This window comes from Rhinolophus ferrumequinum, chromosome 27 (genome assembly GCF_004115265.2).
Source record: "Rhinolophus ferrumequinum isolate MPI-CBG mRhiFer1 chromosome 27, mRhiFer1_v1.p, whole genome shotgun sequence".
NCBI classification, from domain to species: domain Eukaryota; kingdom Metazoa; phylum Chordata; class Mammalia; order Chiroptera; family Rhinolophidae; genus Rhinolophus; species Rhinolophus ferrumequinum.
The window spans coordinates 23,117,389-23,136,364 of NC_046310.1; the positions used below are offsets into that span (position 1 = coordinate 23,117,389).

Genomic DNA, 18,976 nt, shown 5'->3' on the forward strand with positions numbered 1-18,976 from the left:
TATTGTTGTTGCATTTATGATTATTACTAAAAATAATGTTGTCATATGGGGTCAGGGGTGACAAAATATCCTCTCCGGGTCAAGCCACAAGGCAGGTACTGCGCACTGGTAGGTACTAAAGAAATGTCTGCTAACCCAAGTCCTAGCGTCTTGATGAGCCAGCTCTCTGTACACCTTTCCTCTGCTGGTGCTTTTCAATTTCCTCTGCACTGGCCTTTGTTTCTGAGTTCAGTCACCTCCCTGAGTCCCCACAGGGCCCCGACAAGCTCCGTGCAAGCAGCTTTCTGTTGGTGACCCCTGGCCAAGAGCTACAGTCGGCTGCTGGGCCCCCTGCACGGCCCAGCCCCTTCTTACTGTGTGGTCGGAAAGCAGGTCATCTCACCTCTCGGTATCTCTCTCTGTAAAACCCAGATAATAATACTTCCCAAATAAAGAACGGGTTTTGTTTAAACCCTTTGAGCTCCTCAGATGGAGCGCACCGCAGAAATGCCCAGGGCTGCACTGGGCCGGGCGCTGCGGCCATGTGATTGGAAATCTGAGCTGCTGCGGCTCATTCTGCTTTGTCTGGAATGAATGCGAGTGGGCCACAGAGCGCTGGGAACTCTCGGTGACATGGGAACCCTGCGGTGAGTCTGGATTGTCTTACATGCCAGAAAAGAGCAATAGTTTTGAGTGGCCTGGTCTTCAGTTAACACTCCCATTTGATTTCTTCCTGAGTACAAGACATGTAAGTAAGACCTGACCCAGTTACAGGTGTGGGGAGCTCCACCAGCACTGCCAGCCGCCTGAGTTGGGGGAAGGGCAGCTTTCTCTGAGAAATGCAGCCGCTCCAGAGGGGTCAGTCCCCACTGGGCAGGGCTGGACCGCTGGCTGTGCCGAGGGGGGTAAAAATCAATAGCTCTCATATATTGAGTTCCTACTAGGTACCAAGAACTATGCTAGATGTTTTTCTCTTCTAAACCCTCAAGACAACTGTATTAAACCCTATAATATTCTCCAAACAAAAACAAACTCTAAACATCCACTAAACTTGATACATTTTTCACCATAACGAAAACCTATCCGTTTGGGTACATAGGCGTAAGCCCAGGTTTTGGCCTGGGGCCTGCTTGCTGATCCAGAGGCTCTAAGACCACACAGCATGGGGCCGCAGACTGCGAGGGAGAGGCTTGCTTTTCTCGTTTTGATGCAGACCTCCAGAAGTGGCCCTGCAGCTACTTGCAGCCACCTGCCTTAGAGGCCTGGGCTAGGTCCTGCTGAGCTTCACAAACTTTTACCCAGAATCCTCGGATCCCGTTTGACTAATGAAATAAAAATCCCAGTAGTTGACTCATTGGCTGCTGGGTGACAGCCAGTCAAAGGTAGAGTCTTGGTTGTGTTTTCCTATGAGCTGGTTATAAACTGGGGTGGGGGAGGGGTGTAGTAAGGAACCCTGGAGTCAGAGATGACGGCAGGTATCTTTTTGGCTTGAGGTTCTCTGAGCACCTTAAGCCAAGGATCATGTGCATGGAGAGAATGGGCTGGGGAACAGTGCTGATGAGTTTCCCTTGATGAGAGAAGACGGAGGGTCTGTAGGACTAGCTGCTTGTGCCACAGCCTCCAGTGGCCCCTTGAGGCAGGGGCTTCTGGAATCCCAGGTGAGGAATCTATTGTGTGGATTGCTGGGAAACATGCTTAGTTGAACTAACACTATTTGTACGTGTGTGTGTGTGTGTGTGATGTGTTGTTAGGGAAACCATGGAAAAAAGAGAAGCAAACATTTGGATGGGTGCTCCACTCCCTGGGAGTCTGCATGCTGAGTGCTGATTGGATAGGCTTTCTAGAAGACAGCCTATGAGCCCAGAAAGCCCTGAGCTGACTTGGTCCCTTGGGAGCCGATGTTTAGGGAAGGGTGGAAGCAGCTGGTTTATGAACGCATCAAACAACATGAGCTGCAGAATCTGCCACAATCCAAACGTTTCTTGCCAAGCACCCTTTCTTCTCGATTTTGAACTCATCTGTATTTCAAAAGCAATTTTGTTAAAATGACTTATTCCCCTTACTCCCAATCCATGGAAGCTGTAATTTGTAGGCAGTAAAGAGGACATCCTGAGATTCATTCACTAAGGCCGCTGTGAGCCAGACACCGGGCTGACACTGCACCCCACCAAGGGTGTGGTAGACCAGAAGTCAGGCCCCTGCCTTCTCAGGGGAGGGCTGCCTCCCTGCAACGGACCAGGTGTGTGGCTCTGCCACCCACTGGCCTAGATCTCAAGGCAGATAATTTTGTAACTTTCTATTCCCAACGGAGCTGGCATTGTTACTTGGGACAAGTCATGGGACCATCTTGTGTATTATCCTAACATCTCCAAGAAAGTTGTGGGCTTCCCTCTGTAAATGCTTCCTGAATGAATGCTGGAATGAATGAATGAGTGAGCTCCATGTGTCGGCCATTAGCAAATTCAATGTCTTCCCCTACCCCCCCACCAACTTCTACAAGGAGCGCCTGGAGGTTCTCTGCAAAGATCTTGGTACTTTGTGCTTGTGATGTCCCCCTGTGAGAGTTGAATCTCATAACTGCTGAAAGAACACAGCCACCCCCGCCCGTTCCTCCAAACACTGCGCCCAACCCCATTGCTCAAGCGCCTGTTACGGCGGTCGTGGAATCGCGCTATAAGGAGATTCTGTTGCCTGCAGACATGAGGAAAACCGCTGGTCTAATTCATTTGCTATGGCGACTTTTTCACCCACAGGACTGGCGCTGCCTGTACAGTTCGGTCTGTGACACTCCCTTTCAAGTGGGCCAGCTGCTGGGAGTCCCGGGTTTACAATGTGGAGGGCAGATGTGACATCTTCTTGCAACACACTCGTTGGTGGGCAACAAAATCCAAAGGCAAACCCCCACAAAAATCCAACTTTTTTTTTTTTTTTTTAAACTTTCCAGGTCTGAGTCCCCATCTGGATACTTCATTAGTGTCCTCAGACATCTGGGGACCAGCGATGGAAGGAACTGGCTTACGCTGAGTGCCTCTTGGGTGCGTGCATTGTGCTAAGGCCTTTCCCATACGTCCTCTCACATAACCCCACCATCCCCCAACACACACGCCAACCCTGCCAGAGTGGAATTACTATTCCTGTTTCACAACTGAGGAAACAGACGCTCAGAGAGGCTGAGTTACTTGCCCAAGGCTGCACAGATGGGAAGCTGTAGTTCCCGAGTTTGAATCAAGACAACCATATCATTAAGGGGTGATTTGGGAGGCTTTTGTGGAAGCCATCATCTCCAGCAGCCTCTTCTTCACAATCCCCCAAATAAATGCACAACCTAAGTCAGAAGAGCATGTAGGGTGCACAGTGCAGCTTCCCCATGTGTCTCCCCTGCCACCTCCCTTCCAATGACACTGCTGTCCAAACCCTGTCTACACAGACGGCCTGGAATTCACACTAAATCAAGGTTTGTCTGGCTCTAAAGGCCATGTTCTTCCCAACCAGGATGCCTGTCCCCTTAGATTCCTGCTGAGAAGATCTTTGTCTTCTTGAGAACTTTCCCCTAATAGACCCCACACCCTAGAACCACTCCAGGGTGGCAGGTGGCTCCCAGGAAGCGCCCTGCTCTTCAGAGGAAGGCTCAGCTTGTGGAGCAGCAGCCCTCCTCAGTGCCTGCCTCCCTTCCTTGCTCCTTGCCAGGCCTTCCCCGCTGGTGGTCTCAGAGCCAGCTCAGCCCTGAGCACCCCTCATCCTTCACAGAGCAGCCCCACCCCTGCCCCAGCCTTCCAGCCCTTGCAAAGACTCGTCTGCATCAGGGGCTCCTCCACCCTCCAATGTGGGGTTGGTAAGATGTGCTTCTTTCTCACGTGGTTTCCTCTTGTATTTGCAGTTGAAAACCATGACCACGAAAGTGGCTTCCACAACTCACTGTAACAGGCGCTTGCACAATGGGGCTGGGGACAGTGCTTGGGGAACGGGAGGGGGTGATGTGTTCTTCTAGCTCTGGTGAGATTCATTGTGGAGAAGAAAAAAAGTCTGACCAGGTGCTCTCGGACTTGGAGAGAAGAGGGTATTTCCTGGGAGGACAGCCAGCTTGTAAACCTGCCTGTCCTCTTCCATGCTGCTTGCGACCATCCTTTTCCCGTCGGCAAAGGCAGAGGTTGGACATCTTTGGAGTTGTAAGATGCCCTGTATTTATCCAACTTAGGGTCAAGGCAAAGTGCACAGACCCCTGGAGTCAGAAGTCAGACTAAGTGTCCAAACCCCAGTGACATCCCTTATGGGCTTTGTAACCTTGGGAGTGTTGTGTAACCTGCCTCGGTTCCCTCATTGAAAAGTGGGTGATAAGAATAGTACCCACCTTGTAGGGTTGTAGTAAGGACTAAGTGAGTAAGTACACACAAAGCTTTCCAAACAGTGCCTAGCATCATTTGTGCTACTGCTGCTATCTACTCAGAGTCTCTTTGTGCTGTTCTCCTCTTTGCACAACTGACTGTGACATTTGAGATGGTCACACGCTCAAGAGCCGGTCAGGCTGATTCGCCTGCAGCTTGTCTGCTATGCCTTTTTCCCTTTCTGGAACTGAGCATGTGCCCAAGTTCGTCCATGACAGGGGTGAATATAGATTCTTAATTGCTCCTGGAAGAGAGGCATTTAACTAACAGAAACAAGTTACCAAGACCCCCATGCGATTTACAATTGCTCACGGGAGTGGGTGCTGTCACTTGTTATTTGTTGCAGGCCTATCAGGGTTCCCTTCAGCCGTCCTGTCTACTACCTGGGTGAAAGGTCAGTGTGTCAAGCACTCCAGGTGGTTAGTGACTTGGTTTCCCTTGGGAGACCTGGAGCCTACTGGCTTCCCTCCCTCCTAGCCACAGTGTACCACCAATGCTGCCAAACCCACCCAAAGCCTGCTTCTTAGCCAGCTGCAGCTTCTGCAGGCCAGGGAGGGCTGTCCTCATGAAAACAACCAAACCTCATGTGTGCTTGGCCGCTGCTGGGGAAACACAGGTGACCTGAATGACGTTACGCAGCAAAGCAATTGAAATATGTTAAAAGCGACTCAGTCAACACAGCCAGCTGGTGTTAAGCTATAAAATGTGGGGCCAGGTTCTGAGCCGTAAGTTGGAAAGGACCACCTCTGGCCATGCCCCCCAGGGTGCCTGTGGCAGCAGTGGTGACAGCCTGCCTCTCAGCAAGTCACAGTGTGCGGTGCTGACTTTCTCACCACGAGGTGGGTGCCCCCCTCCGGGCGCTCTAGGCCCAGCTGTGGAGGTAGCCTCCCTGCTGGCCCGCACGCTGCTTCTCTAGTGGTGTGAAGGGCACACAAGAGGGGCTCCTGGAGACACGAATGCTGCAGTTGCAGCAGGGCCGTCTGTCAAGCCTGTTTGCCGAAGGGCAGCCATGCTGACCCCTGGCCACGCAGAGCCTGCCTCCTAGACCTAAGCAGAGCTCTCCTGCCTCACGCTCCATGCAGCCAGGCCCCGTCCTCTGGACTCACCAGAATTGTATTAGGAGTGTTGACCACTCGGTCAACAGGGTCCTGGGCCGTAGACGACCTCTTATTACGAAAGCCACCTCGACGATGTTAATGCTGGCGGTCATGATATGAGCAGCAGCCGTGATGGTAGCGCCCACTCTCGAGGTCCCACAGAGTCCCATCTGTCGTGCTGTCATGTCCCTAACAGCATAATCATCTCATCTCAGCATCCCCATGACACAAGGTCGGCACCGTTTACCTTCCCTTTGAGGGAACGGAGGCTCAGCTAAGTATCTTGTCGGAGGTACAATGCAAGTAAGTGGCTGAGCTGTGACAAACCCAGGCCTGTCTGATGCCACAGCTCGTCCCATGACAGAAGGCCCCTTCTCCTGATGTGCAGAGTTCTGATGAGAATCGGACAGATTTCTGGGTGAGGCACAAGGAGGTGACTATTCCAGTGACATGCTGGGAGCACTGGCTCCGTGATGGGACAGGCAACTTATGACCCAGAAGTGGGAGCTGAGGGTTTCCTACAGCTCTGGCACCTGGGTGCTTCTCACTCCTGCTGGCTCCCCTCGCAGAAGAGCCATCATTCATCCTGCTGTTTTTCAAACATAACTTTTAGTTTGGGGCACCCTGTCTCTGGGAGATTGCACAAATTAAATCGTTTTTAAGCAACCAAACAACACTGGTGGGGTTTGTGATTAACTTGTGAAATTTGCGGAACTTGGCGGTTGAGGTTCAGTTCTACTTCCCTGGGCCCTGTGGCGGTTCGTCTCGTCTCTTTCTCTCCACAGCTTGGAGCTGATCTTGCCACCTGGGTCCCAACCATTGCATCTTGGACCAAGGGGGCAATGAGTTCAAAGACCGTCAAGGGCTCTAGAAGCCACCCCCGGTCTGGGGTTCCAGCACTGCCTCCCCTCTGTTATTGCGGGAATGTTAAGCAGCCCACAGGTGGGTGGGTGGTCCCGTCTGCAGAGGCCAGCCCCGCTCCTTGCCATAGGGCCAGACTGCTGTGGAGATACCTGCAAGAGCCAACTTCCCCTTGGGAGTGTTCACTCTCTCCCCTTCGAGCTGATAATTCAGGGTTCCCTGCAGTGTGGGGCCACACTCCAATTTCTGACACCATTTCTTCTCCTCTGTAGAAGCTCCTCTCTACTTGTGGAAAACAGCAGCAGGACGATTTCCATGTGTCAGCTATCACTGGGCTCCTACTGTCACCACTGTCACGGTCTAAGCTGAGCATGTAAGACTGGATGTGTTTCTGGCTCCTCCAAACTCTTAGCTGGAAACTCAACTTCACGTGGTCAGGACTTGGAAGAGCAGAGCTTTTTAACACAAGACCCCCCACCACCACTGTGCAGGGCCTTGGACATAACAGAGGGAACCCTCTCTCCCCGTAGGAAGACTTATAGGGAACAAGGGCCAGGAAGGCTTCTTGTCTTGGTATTTAGAAGGCAGTGCCCCTATGCTTATCCATTCAGAGTAAAGCACCTGGGCTCTGGAACAGAGACTGTGTGCTAACTTGGTCTCTATCCCTCAGCAATCACGAGCAATCTCGGTACTTTTCCTCCTCTGTATAGCAGAGCAAGTAATAGTACCTACCTCTTGGAACTGTCACATGAGGTGCTTAGAACAATGCCGGGCAGATAACACACGTGTATTATGTCAATTCCATTATTATAAATGAGAAACTGTTTCATGCTTGGTGAGACTCGCAGACAAAGGATAGCACAGACCCTCATGGAATACTGGCCCCCAAAGGTGCCCACATACTCCTCCCATGGCATAGGGCAACGGAGGCTGCAGAAGGAATTAAGGCTGCTAGTCAGCTGGCTTTAAGATAGGAAGTTTATCCTGGATGCTCCGACGGAACCCAATGTAATCACAAGAGTCCTTAAAGGTGGAAGATGGGAAGGGGGGGCAGGGGGGGCAGAAGAACGGCACAGAGAGAGGCAGCCTTGGTGAAGTAAGGAGGCCAGCAGCCAAGGAATGTACGCAGCCTCTGAAAGCTGGAAGGGCAAAGACACAGATTCTCCCCTAGAGTTTCCAGAAGGAGGCCAGCCCTGCTGTCCCTTGGTTTAACCCAGTGGGACCCGCCAAGTTTGTGGTCATTTGTTACCGCGGCAGTAGGAGTCTCATACCCAGTTATTCCTGTGTGTCCCGTTCTGCCTCTGTGACTGATCCCAGCTGCTTCGAATTGCCCATGCTGTTCTTGGAACACCCCCACAGTCCACGCACCGTGCCATTCTGTGGCGTGTGCGTTTCTGGATAAACCCTCCACGAATATGTGATGCTACTAGCCATTGAATCTCGTTTGGAGCTGCTTATTAAGAATCTAGGATTTTCTTCCAACGATGAATTTTTTAATCTGGCACCTGTGACAATAGAAGTACTGTGTAATATTTGGGATGCTTCTAGGGCTTAGACTGCTCCCAACCACCTCAGGGGCCTCATCACGTTATTGAGCTAAGAATGCTCAAGGCTGGGTTTCCATTGCCCAAAAGACTCCGTCTCTGTAAGAAAACTGTCCATAATAATAAAACCATTCACGCAAAATGGATTCTTGCATGCCTGCACTACCCTCCACTTCACCTGCTGGTGACATCAGAGGCTGATGTTCTGGAAAGACTCCCTCCCTCTGCTCCCTCCACGCAGAGCAGAGGGAGCCTCCCTCTGGGGGCTCACCATGGTCAGGAGCTCTGGGCGGGAAGGAGAGCCCGCCCTCCCTCCCAAGACCTCCTTCCTTTACCAAACAAGGTCAGGGTTTATAACTTCTTTCATGGCAACATCTGGCTCATTTCCCTCAAGTCCTTTTTTTTTTTTTTTTTTAATCTTTCATCTAAAGTCATTTCTTTTCAGTTCAGTTCCACGTCTTTTGTTGTTCCCCCTGTGTTCTTTGGAGATACTGAGCACAGCACTGAGGGCGTCACCCACAGTAACGACCTGCGTTAGAGGTTGGAAGCGCTTGGCTGGGGCCGTCTTTTCTTTCTCTTTGGCCGCAGGGCCTGAAGCTGGGTCCCCGCGAGTCACCGAGGACATCTTGTTGCACCATCTGCTTGCCCCCACTGCCTGCCAACCACCCGGCTCGGATTGTTGCCGCTGATTTTTTTTTTTCAAGTTTTTGTTGGTTTTATAAATTTGCTAGCTCTGTGCTTTTTAGACTCAGTTTGCTAGCATAAAAGCAAAAGCGGGGCAAAGAGAACAAACAAACAGAGGCTGGCAGAGGCTGGGCCGCGCTCAGCAAGGCCACTGAACTCGCTCCCAGGGAGGGTGCCGGGTGCCGGCCCAGCGCTTTAAGCTGCATCTGAAAAACGGCTCTTGGCCTCAGGGTTTAAAATACCCGCACTTCCTGCTCCTCGGAGGGGTGTGCACAGTGCAAATGACTCACTAGCGGTGGTTTTCAAGTGTGTCTGTCATAGGAGGTATCATCAGAAGCCCATCCTGTTTCAGATGTTATTTTTTCCACTCTCAGCTATGCAGCGCTATAAAAGCGGAGTGCTTAAAACCAATGTTTGTTTTGAGTGCAGAAAGTGAAGGACGAATTAATTGTACTGCAGCAAGTAAAAACGCAACCCTTCAGGAAAAGAAACAACAACGTGTAAACAGTGTGGAGATTGAGTTTCAAAGCCCTTGTTTTCGAAAAGTTTAATTATATTTCAACTAAAGCCAAACTGTCAAAACATGGGAGGGTGATCTGCCCGCTTTGAAAATGCATTAGCCTCCTAATGTGAAAGCCCATAATTGATATCCAAGACGAAACCAGAGCTGTGCGGGAGCAAGGGGTGGCCTCTCAGAGCTGCTCCAGAGCCACTTCTCTGTCGACCACGTGCAGGTCTTCAGATCTCAGCTCCTGAAGTGGGAAATTGGAGAGGGGAACAAAGGGAAAGCACAAAACGCTCCGTGAACAGAAAGGGTTTAAAGTATCAGGCCTGATTTACCAACCGTGTGGGCCCAGTGCATTGTTAATTATCACTTACATAAGAGGAAACCTGCTAGAGATGCTCACAGCCTAAGCCCGGGGTACAAGGAACACCAGGCGCTCCTCCTTCCTCCTGAGGGGCGCACCTGAGCCTTCAGGGCGGGGGTTGGCAAGGGGCCTCTCCTTTCCGCAGACCGCTCCAGCCTGGGCTGGTTTTCAGGTCCTTCTTGTCTTCTTCCAGACTCCACTCAGCCACTTCCTCCAGAAAGGGACCCTGGTTGTTGAGATTTTGCCCTCCCCTCTCCACTCCCATTTCTGCCTCTCCTTCCGTGTTCTTCTAGAACTTTCTAATTTCCAGTGCAGAGGTTCTTAATCTGATTCTTTTGATGTCTGAGAGTTCTCTATGTTCGGAAACCATTCACAAGTACCATTACACTTGAGCTAAATGGAAATGAACAATGTAAGCCACATGGCACGAATTTGGGTAGGGCTAATGTGGAGCATCCAAGGAGAGCATGGCAGGAACCGTAGGAGCAAGAGGGTGGGGAATTGATGGCGTGGGACACGGGTCCCAAAGGTCCCTTCCTTCTCCTTCTTTGGTCAAGCCACTGGCCTCTGGGCAGACCAGGCTGGTGCGCCATGGCCTGGGACCATCTCTGCCATTTTCCCCTTGGTTGCTGCTGTCATAAAACAAGCCTAAGTACCTGCAATTCAATGTCTTTAGGACTTAGGACCCTCTCTTCTTCTATCCTTGGGACACCGGACAGCCATCCTTCTCTTTCTTGTTTCTGTTTTTTCTGATCTCCTCCAGATGTGATCCATTTCATGAGACCCACTCTTGGGTAGTGTGGACTGTTTGGTTTATGGTCTGGAACTCTCTGTTGACCTCAGAAAAGAATAGCCAGATAAAATACAGGATACCCAGTTAAATGTGAATTTCACATCAACAATGAATCATTTTTTAGTGCAAATATGTCCTAAACGATATATTAAAAAAGTGTGTCATGTGATATTTAGGACGTCCTTACACTAAAAAGTTATGTGTTGCTTATCGGAAGTTCACATGTCACCAGGCATCCTGAATTTTGTCTGGTAAATCTGACAGGCATTCTACACGCAGCCCCTTGTGGTCTAAGTGAATATGGGCTGCACAAGCCCTGGGAGGGAGCGGGTTCTAATCAGATCAGCGCCTGTGGGGCTGTGTTCTCCCTGCCAGGCCCCACTGAGTCACATGTTGCCTTGCTGCCTCCTCCTTTGTCCTGCTTTGTATTCAGGGTGCTCCATCCACACCTCTGTCTGTCACGGCACTAGTGTTATATTAGTCATGCTTCTAGACCTGAGGGCCTGTCTAGCCGAGACCATGTTTGTCCATCTGTGGGCCTGGCAAACAGCAAGTGCTGAATGACTGCAAGTACAGCTGGTGACATAGGATGAGGAAGCCACACCAGGCTCCCGTAGGCCATGCCCGGACAGTGGAGCCATCCCTCTGACAACCTCCACATGACTAGGAAGCCAGCGGAAGCCACCACTCAGCTCTTGTAATGTTAGCTTTCTCCTTTCTTATTCCAAACTGTTTAGAGTCTTAAAAAAATTGCCTTTGGAAAGCAGCAGAGGGTACGGGCAACTCAGAAACTGGCTGCCAGTGGAAACCAGGGAAGGAGGACTTCTCAGTAAAAGCAGCTACCCCCTCGCTCCATCTGCGGGCTCAGAGGCCAGCTGAGAAGGCGAGGCTGTTCTCTGCTGGCTGGCGTCTTCACCCTCAGACCCTACCAAGTTCCTTCCTCCCCCACCGAAGCTGACACCGGGCTCCAAGCTGGGTGCTCAGATATGCAAAGTATGCAGAAGCTTAGAACTGCCCACAGCCATCTTCTGCTCCTTTCATCACAGACTGAAAAGTCCCCTTTCAAGTTCTCCAAGAAATACTCTCAGCACAGTTGCTGGGCTCTGCATTTCCAAGACCGGCATGCAATAACATACACATTAAAGCCCAGCCACACCATGTGATGGGTCAACAGCATCGTACTCATTTTACAGATCCGAGAGGAGGCCCAGAGATGGTGAACAACTGGCCCGTGGCCACACAGCAAGTTATTCATTCATATAATCAATGAGTGTTAGGTATATTTGAGGCATTAGGGAAACAAAGATGAAACAGATGTCATTCCTGGTAAAATCGTACGAAAGGGAGATACCCTTTGAGCCACTGGGAATACAGCCAGGGAAAGAGACACAATTGTGGTGTGCCAGAAATATGAATCACACTGAGAAGCAGGACAGAGTGGGTTTGCTGGGCTGCGGGCATGTGGGAGTGGTCAGCCAGGGCACTGAGCTTACAGGCCAAAGCCGGCACCTGGTGTTGAGGCCAGACCTCTGAGTCATAGCTCTGAGACATCAGGCAAATTGGGGAGGTTACAGGGCCAGCTGGTAAAGACAGAGGAACAGAGGGGTAGCTGTCAGGAGACCTGAGCCTGGTGCTCTCTGACATTAGCAAACTTTGGACAGGTTGTCTTGCCTCTCAGGGCTCTCACCTGGGTTTCTAATCTGAAACTGAGGGGTACTGGATTTGATGATTTCTAAGATCTCTTTTAGCTCTAAAGCTCCAGAATTTGCTGTGAAGCCCCAGACCACGGCCCACTGCACTGACTCGGCCGCTTCAGGCCAAGCATGGCCCGTGAAGACCATCATTCCACTACTTAGCCGATATTCACTGAGCACCTACTATGTGTCTGGCTGCTGTGTGTTGAAGCAGACACAGTCTCTGCCCACTGACAGAGGTGATAGAACAAGCGGCAAGAAGTGCTCTTCTTGGGCTGCCTGCCTGCTGGCCTCTGCACAGTTGCTCACCGTCACTTCTGCTCATGGTGGGTAAAAGCGGACGTAAAGCTGCAGAAGTTCTCCCTTTGATCTCAGGGAACTGCATCTGCATCTGGGTGGGGGGGCTCAGCCCCTCCTTGGGCCGTGGGAACTGAGTTTTAAGCAGCTTCACGTAAGAGGGTTTTCCAAAGCTTAGGTCAGGGCCTCAGGGCAGCACCAGTAGGGCCACACTCCCTCACCAGACAGTCAACTCACTGGTGGGCGAGCCAAAGAGCACGGAGCACCCGGAAGGGGCCCTTTTACAGCGGAAAGCTTGTGGTGACTGGGAAAGAGTAGTTGAAATAGGCACCCCCCTGCTGATATTTGATGCAAATGGAGGATATAGACCTTTAGGGAAAAGGCAGTGACTAGACCCAGGCCACAGGAAAGAAGACGCAGGAGACGGACACACTGGTGGCAGTGGTGAGGCTGTACCCTCAGGAAGGGCTGGGACTTTTGCTTCCTTAATTGGTGCATTAAAATGCGAGGTCACACTCAATTCCTCATGGTGAGAAAAGACAGCTAGGGGACTGCATCCCGTTAGCCTGGGCAGTCAATCCCCGCTGTGGCTCTAGCGTAACTATGACAGTACCTCCCATTCCTCCTCAAAAGCACATTTGCTTCAACAACGTGGTCACGCTTGCAGAGCTGAACCAGACGACTGATTTGAAAGCTCACGTGACTGGAACAGGGGAGACGCGCTTCGGAAAGAATCATGGCCGTTGCAGCACTTTCTCTCCAAGCAGCTCAGAGTGCTTCCCAGTCAGGACGGTGTGTCCTAGGTCTTACCGCTTCCTGATGCCAGACTGACATGGAAGTTCTGGCTCTGAGAACAAAGAGTTTTCAAACCACACATAACCAGGCAGCACGGTGGGAGCCGTTTTGATTCTGCCTGTCCAGCCGCTGCCTCCTTAAGCATCCATCCACTGGCGCTCTGAAGAATACATTTCTTTAGGGAAGTGCTGCACAGAGCTATCCCAGAGTAACTGCACTCAAAGGGAGCTTGGGGGGCCTTCGCAGGTGGCCTGATCTGGTGAAGAAGACCTGGACGTCAGAGCTGGATGACTAAAGACCTGGGTTTTTCTTGAGGCAAATGGGCATATGATTGGTGAGAGGACTAAACAAAGAAAAAAATTACTAATAGTAAAACCTAAGATATAGACGTAGAGATCTTCATGGGCCTGAGCTGTTCTTAAAGCACCTAAAGTCATCTCTGCGTGCACCCCGTCCTCTGACCCTGCAAGTTAAGAGTGACTGGGAACCCCGAAGCACTGATTCTTTCCATGTGCTGGGAGTGGAGTCCAGCACTTCCTCCTTTCCTGTGTCCAAAGAACTGAACTGGCCTGAGACGGGGGGGGGGGTGCTGAGCCACCCTTCCCATGCCACGGAAGTTTAGAGTTAGGTGCCTGTCCCATGTCGTGGGGGTACGGCCGCCATCAGAACCTCTCCCTCATGGAGCTTATACTCTGGAAGGAGAGATGGACATTCAGGTAACATAAGGTCAGGCAGTGCTGGGTGTGTGAGGAGTGAAGCAGGAACCCGGGGACAGGATGGTGGAGCTGCTACCTCACACTGGGTCATCGGTTGAGCCTTCTCAGAAGGGGTGGCATTTTCAATAATCCGTGTGATGATTTGTGAAATGCACCTTCCAGTGCAAAGGCCCCAAGGCAGGACCTAATCGATGTCTGAGGAAGAGAGAGGTGCAGGTGGGGGCAAGAGTGGTGGGACCAGGGGCCAGCTGCAGGGGTATCTTATATGCGACGGTACTGGTTTTGGGGGGTTGTGTTCTAATTACGATGAGGAGTCATTGGAAGCTTCGATCAGAGAGGTGAAGTAATGTGATTGATATTTTAAACGGATCACTCTGGCAACCATATGAAAGCTAGATGGTAGAAGGGCACAAGTAAAGATGTTTTAGGAAGCTATTGCAACGGTGGGATGGGAGGGAATGGCAGGCTGGGCCACTGGTAGCAGCAGACACAGTGAGAAAGGACGTGGTTCTGGCTATATTTTGAGGGTAGAGCTTGTAGGATTTGCTGATGGCTGGATGTGGAAAAGTGAGAGAAAGAGCAGGGTCTCAGCCCTGGCCGTGTGGTGATTCTGTTGACGGAGGTGCTGGACTGGGGGACAAGAAGACGTTGGTTTTGGATATTTTGACTTTGAGATGTGAACCCGGCACCCAGGTGGAGATGTCGAGTAACAGTTGTACATATTTTGTAAAAGGTGTGATATTAAAAATATTCAACAGTTTCTAGAAAATTAAACATAGAATTACCATATGATCCAGCCAATCTTCTTCTGGGCATATACCCAAAGGAACTGGAAGTGGGGGACTCAGGTATTTATACAGCTGTGTTCACAGCAGCGTTATTCAAGGGGTAGAAACAATGCAAGTGCCCATCCGTGGATGAAAGGGTCAACAAAATGTGGTAGAAACAGACAATGAAATATTAGTCAGCCTTAAAAAGAAGGGAATTCTGACACAAGCTACAACACGGATGAATCTTGAGGACATTACGCTGAGTGAAATAAGCCAGTCACAAAAGAAAACTTTGTATGATTCCACTTATGTGAGGTTTCTACAATAGTCAAATTTATAGAGACAGAAAGTAGAAGGGTGGCTGCCAGGGGCTGGGGGATGAGAGGAATGGGGAGTTAGAGGTCAATGGGGACAGAGTCAGTTTGAGGAGATGAGAAAATTCTGGGGATGGATGGCTGCACAACAATGTGAATGCACGTAATGCCACTAAACTGTACTCTTAAAAACGGATAAAACAGTAAACTGTGTGTTATATATATTTTACCACAATAAAAAAAGGATTCAAGTATCACTGTGGCAAGGGTTCTGGCCAGTCAGAATGTGCACTGGCCATAAAGAATAGGCCCAACTGTCACAGGTGCCCGGGGTGCCAAATTCATTTCGCAGTCACTGCCTCGGGTCTTCAAAGCTTCTTGCTGTACAGTTGGCATCAAGATGTCTTAGCCCGACATTTGCAACCTTCTGTGATTTGTACTTGGCCTGCCTCTCGGATCCACACCGTCTGCCGCACTCCCTGCCCACAAATGTTCCGCCAGACAAACTTCTCCCTGCTCATCACACAGCCCAGAGCATTCCACCTCTGTGCTCAGGCTTTGCCTTTCAGCTGGGATGCTTGATTTCCTTTATCCCTTCTGTCAGCAGTTGCCAAGTCCTGTTGGCCGAGGTGGATTGACCACAAGGTTAATAAAATTTAAGCGTCAGGAACCCTCACTTGCATCGTCCCCTGCATGGACCTGGAGGCGCCCCAGCCATCAGTTCGTGTGAACACGTCTTTTGTAAAATTTGCACAAGCGAGGTAAGTAGGTTAAGACTTTTGTCTCTTTCCATCCCAGCTTTCCTCCACAAGCTGCACTCGTTTCTTGTAGTATTGGAGTGGCTTGGAGCATTTGGACTCTGGCTGAGGGAAAATTCAGTTGGGGAGATATTTAATTTGGATTTAGTGGGACATTTGTGTAGCTGCAGTCTCTGTAGCATATGCTAAGTCATTACCAGTGTTCTGGTGTAGAAACGGCTTCCTGTGCTGGCTCATGTGGCATTGTCACCTGGCGGCACAGGGCCTGGGGTCACATCACCATGTAGACAGATCCTGTGGCGTCCATGTCCAGAACCAGGCCTGTGGGAAGCTGAAGCGGAATTTGTAATGAGTGGAGCCAAATCCGGTCTGTAGAGTTTCAGTCATCAGATGTGTGAAACCATAAGGAGAGAATTCTGTTTCCGTTGATACCTCGTCAAAATGGAATTTGGCCCCTTGTCAGGAATATACCCAGCAGTGCGGCAAATACAATAATGACTGTACGAGGAGGCCAGGAGGACATCAGGGAGCCTGCGGCTGATGGAGACACGGTGGCTGTGCGGGTCCCTGTGTTGGAACACACCATCCCAACACATATGCGTGTTGTATACTATGTGTATATGTGTTGGGCCTGTATGTGTGTACACTATACATACATATATGTACCACATGTATAAATTAGGAGATAGATAGATGCTGGATAGATAGACAGAAGACATAGATAGATGATAGATAGATAGATAGATAGATAGATAGATAGATAGATAGATAGATAGATAGATAGGTAGATGATAGAGAATTTTATTCACAGTAATGAAGAAGTCCAGGGAAGCCTGATGGAATTTGGGATTCTTGGTCAGTCCTTTGACGAGCAGCGTTTCCCATGCACCCTGTGCAGGCTTCAGGGACATTTTGATCTTTTTCAGGGGTCAGCAAGGGACTTCCAAATGCGGACCAGAGGGAGTCACTCTCCCTGACTGCCCCAGACAGGTCTGGTGATTGGTGAGAGCAGGAGAATGAAACGCGCTTTCCTCAGGGCTCTGTGAACTGCGTCAGGGGCCCCGGGCCCACTGGAAGGAGACCCCCTGGGAGGAACAAGGAGCAAGCAGCACCCAAACACACACACTGACTCCAAGGCCTCTCGCCCACCTGAGGCCAAACGGGGCAGGAGGCACAGGAAATGGGGAGGGCCCGCAGCTGGGGACACAGCCACGCAGAGCTCCAGATCCCAAACTTCTCCTCGTAGGTGGGAGAAGACAGGAATAATTTTAGCTTTTGAAACTGTAAATCTGCCCAAAGCATTGGTTTGGCTGACAGGATGGAAAATTCTTAGGGTTAAAATTCAAATAAGAATAATAGCACTGGAGTCATGAGTGTAGTTTTATTTAAATTATGCTCCCAGATCTCTGTGAAGTCAATCCAAAACATAATTAATGCTGTTTTATTTTATACTACAGAGGAAAAGTTTTGATTGTAAGGGTACACACACACACACACACACACACACACACACACACCCCCGTGAGTGCACACAGAATACAATATACACATATATTTGCCATGCAGAAGGAACAGGAAGATGAAATACGTTCCCAACTTGGCAGTAAATGTCCAGTGAAGGAAGCCTCTGAGCCGTCCACACGGCAGTGTCCTGGGCCGGCACGTGCACAGAGCCCAGCGTGTCCCTCCACTGCCCTGTAAACCTGGCATGCTTCCTCTCCCCTCTGTCTTCTGTCTTCTCTTCTCTTCTCTTCTCTTCTCTTCTCTTCTCTTCTCTTCTCTTCTCTTCTCTTCTCTTCTCTTCTCTTCTCTTCTCTTCTCCTCTTCTCTCTTCCCTTTCCTTCCCTTCCCTCCTCCTCCTCCTCCTCCTCCTCCTCCTCCTCCTCCTCCTCCTCCTCTTCTTCTTCTTCTCTCTCTCTCTCTCTCTCTCTCTCCCCCCCCCACCCCCGTTCTCTCCATTCATCCCAGACCCACAGTCCTTCTTCCTGTTTGTTTGGAGAAGTGGCCACCCAGCATTTACACCTGCTTCTCATTGGATGTGGGAGAGATGCCTTTTAAGATCTGGGATGGTCAAAGAAAGAAGCAGGGCTGCAAGAGTGGCATGGACGAGGCACCATCTGTGGGAGTCCAGGAGAGCTGCAGGCCCGGGGAGGGAGGGAGTTGCTTTTGGGGGTGCTTGCCTTTCATAGGCAGCTGAGGGCAGTGGCCTCTCTATCTACGCTGCTCGGTGTAGCCCTGGGCACAGAGCTGGCGTGACTATGTTTCTGTGCCAGTGCAGACAGCTCTGAACTGGACTCAGGGAAGAACCTCAAGAAGCAGGTCCAGGGGCCTAGTGACCCTGGAGTACCACCTGGGGCCTTGGTGTCCTGGAGCAGTCTCTCCTGGGTCTGGGATACCTAATCTGAGCCTGGACAACCTTTTTCTCTAAGCTATAGCTCTGGTGAGCTTCTGTATGTCACCCTCAGCAGATTAGAACCAAAGGTGGGTCACCACCCTACACAAACACACAGACACACACACAGACACACGCACAGACACACAGACACACACACAGACACACACGGCCTGACTCCTCACCACCCAGGCGAGAGCTGAAGAGTGACGATGAGCCCATCCCCTCCAGAGGACATGGTGTGTGGTGACTCATGCGGGGTTTTCCTCAGCTCCTCCCAGGATCCACCCTCAGGGCTCATGAGCAGACCGTCCGCAGTGAACACACTGGGCCCTTAGAAGTTGTTCCCTTACATTTGCCCCTTGCACAACTTTTCTTAAGCTTTTTTAAATGAAAAGTGCACCTCTGGGCCCCGACGGCCTGCGGATCTGCTGTCCCACATCTCCACGTTGGGAAGTCCAACCTCTCCCAGCTTCGATCCCTGGTGCTTCCCGGGGGCTGACTGCTTTGCTAGCGTGACGAGGGGACCACCAAGTCCAGAAGCACAGAGCTCTTTCAAATTGGGGTCAGAAGCCTTGGATATCATTCAGCCAGAGACTCCCAAATTTCTCCTGCTGATAGAATTCTTCCTACCAGAGACTCTAAGACCTAAAGTAGAGAAGGCAACTGCTCTCCTGGAAGGTGTGAGGGGTAACCTACCCCTCCTGAGGGGACTCTGGAAGCCAGGGCTCAAATCCTTGTTTTGGCGTGCCCCCAACCAAGCTGGAAACCCTGCAGGCTCAGTGTATCGTCAGAACCATCTTACTAGTCCCCCGGGTGGTGCACAAAACCAAACAAAACACAGCACCCCTCCTTCCAGGGCTCTTCTCCTCAAATCACCTTCAGTCTTCCAGAGTCCTCCCAACCCTGGAGCCCGGAAGTCCCTCCCTGTCCACCTCCCAGGGTCCCAGCCTCATTCTGCTCCTGTGGTTGACATGGCAAGTCCCCTTCTCCTGGGACCAGCCAAGCCCCAGAGTGGCTGTTGTGATATA

The 18,976-nt window shown here is 50.8% G+C and overlaps 1 long non-coding RNA gene across 1 annotated transcript; it reads left to right on the top strand.

The window, feature by feature from the left end:
* Positions 1 to 574: 574 nt before the first annotated feature.
* LOC117018609 (uncharacterized) lies at positions 575 to 17,353 on the top strand. The gene is made up of 3 exons (XR_004422262.1): positions 575 to 727; positions 15,400 to 15,556; positions 16,480 to 17,353. It is a non-coding gene; the product is annotated as an uncharacterized LOC117018609 (long non-coding RNA).
* Positions 17,354 to 18,976: the final 1,623 nt, after the last annotated feature.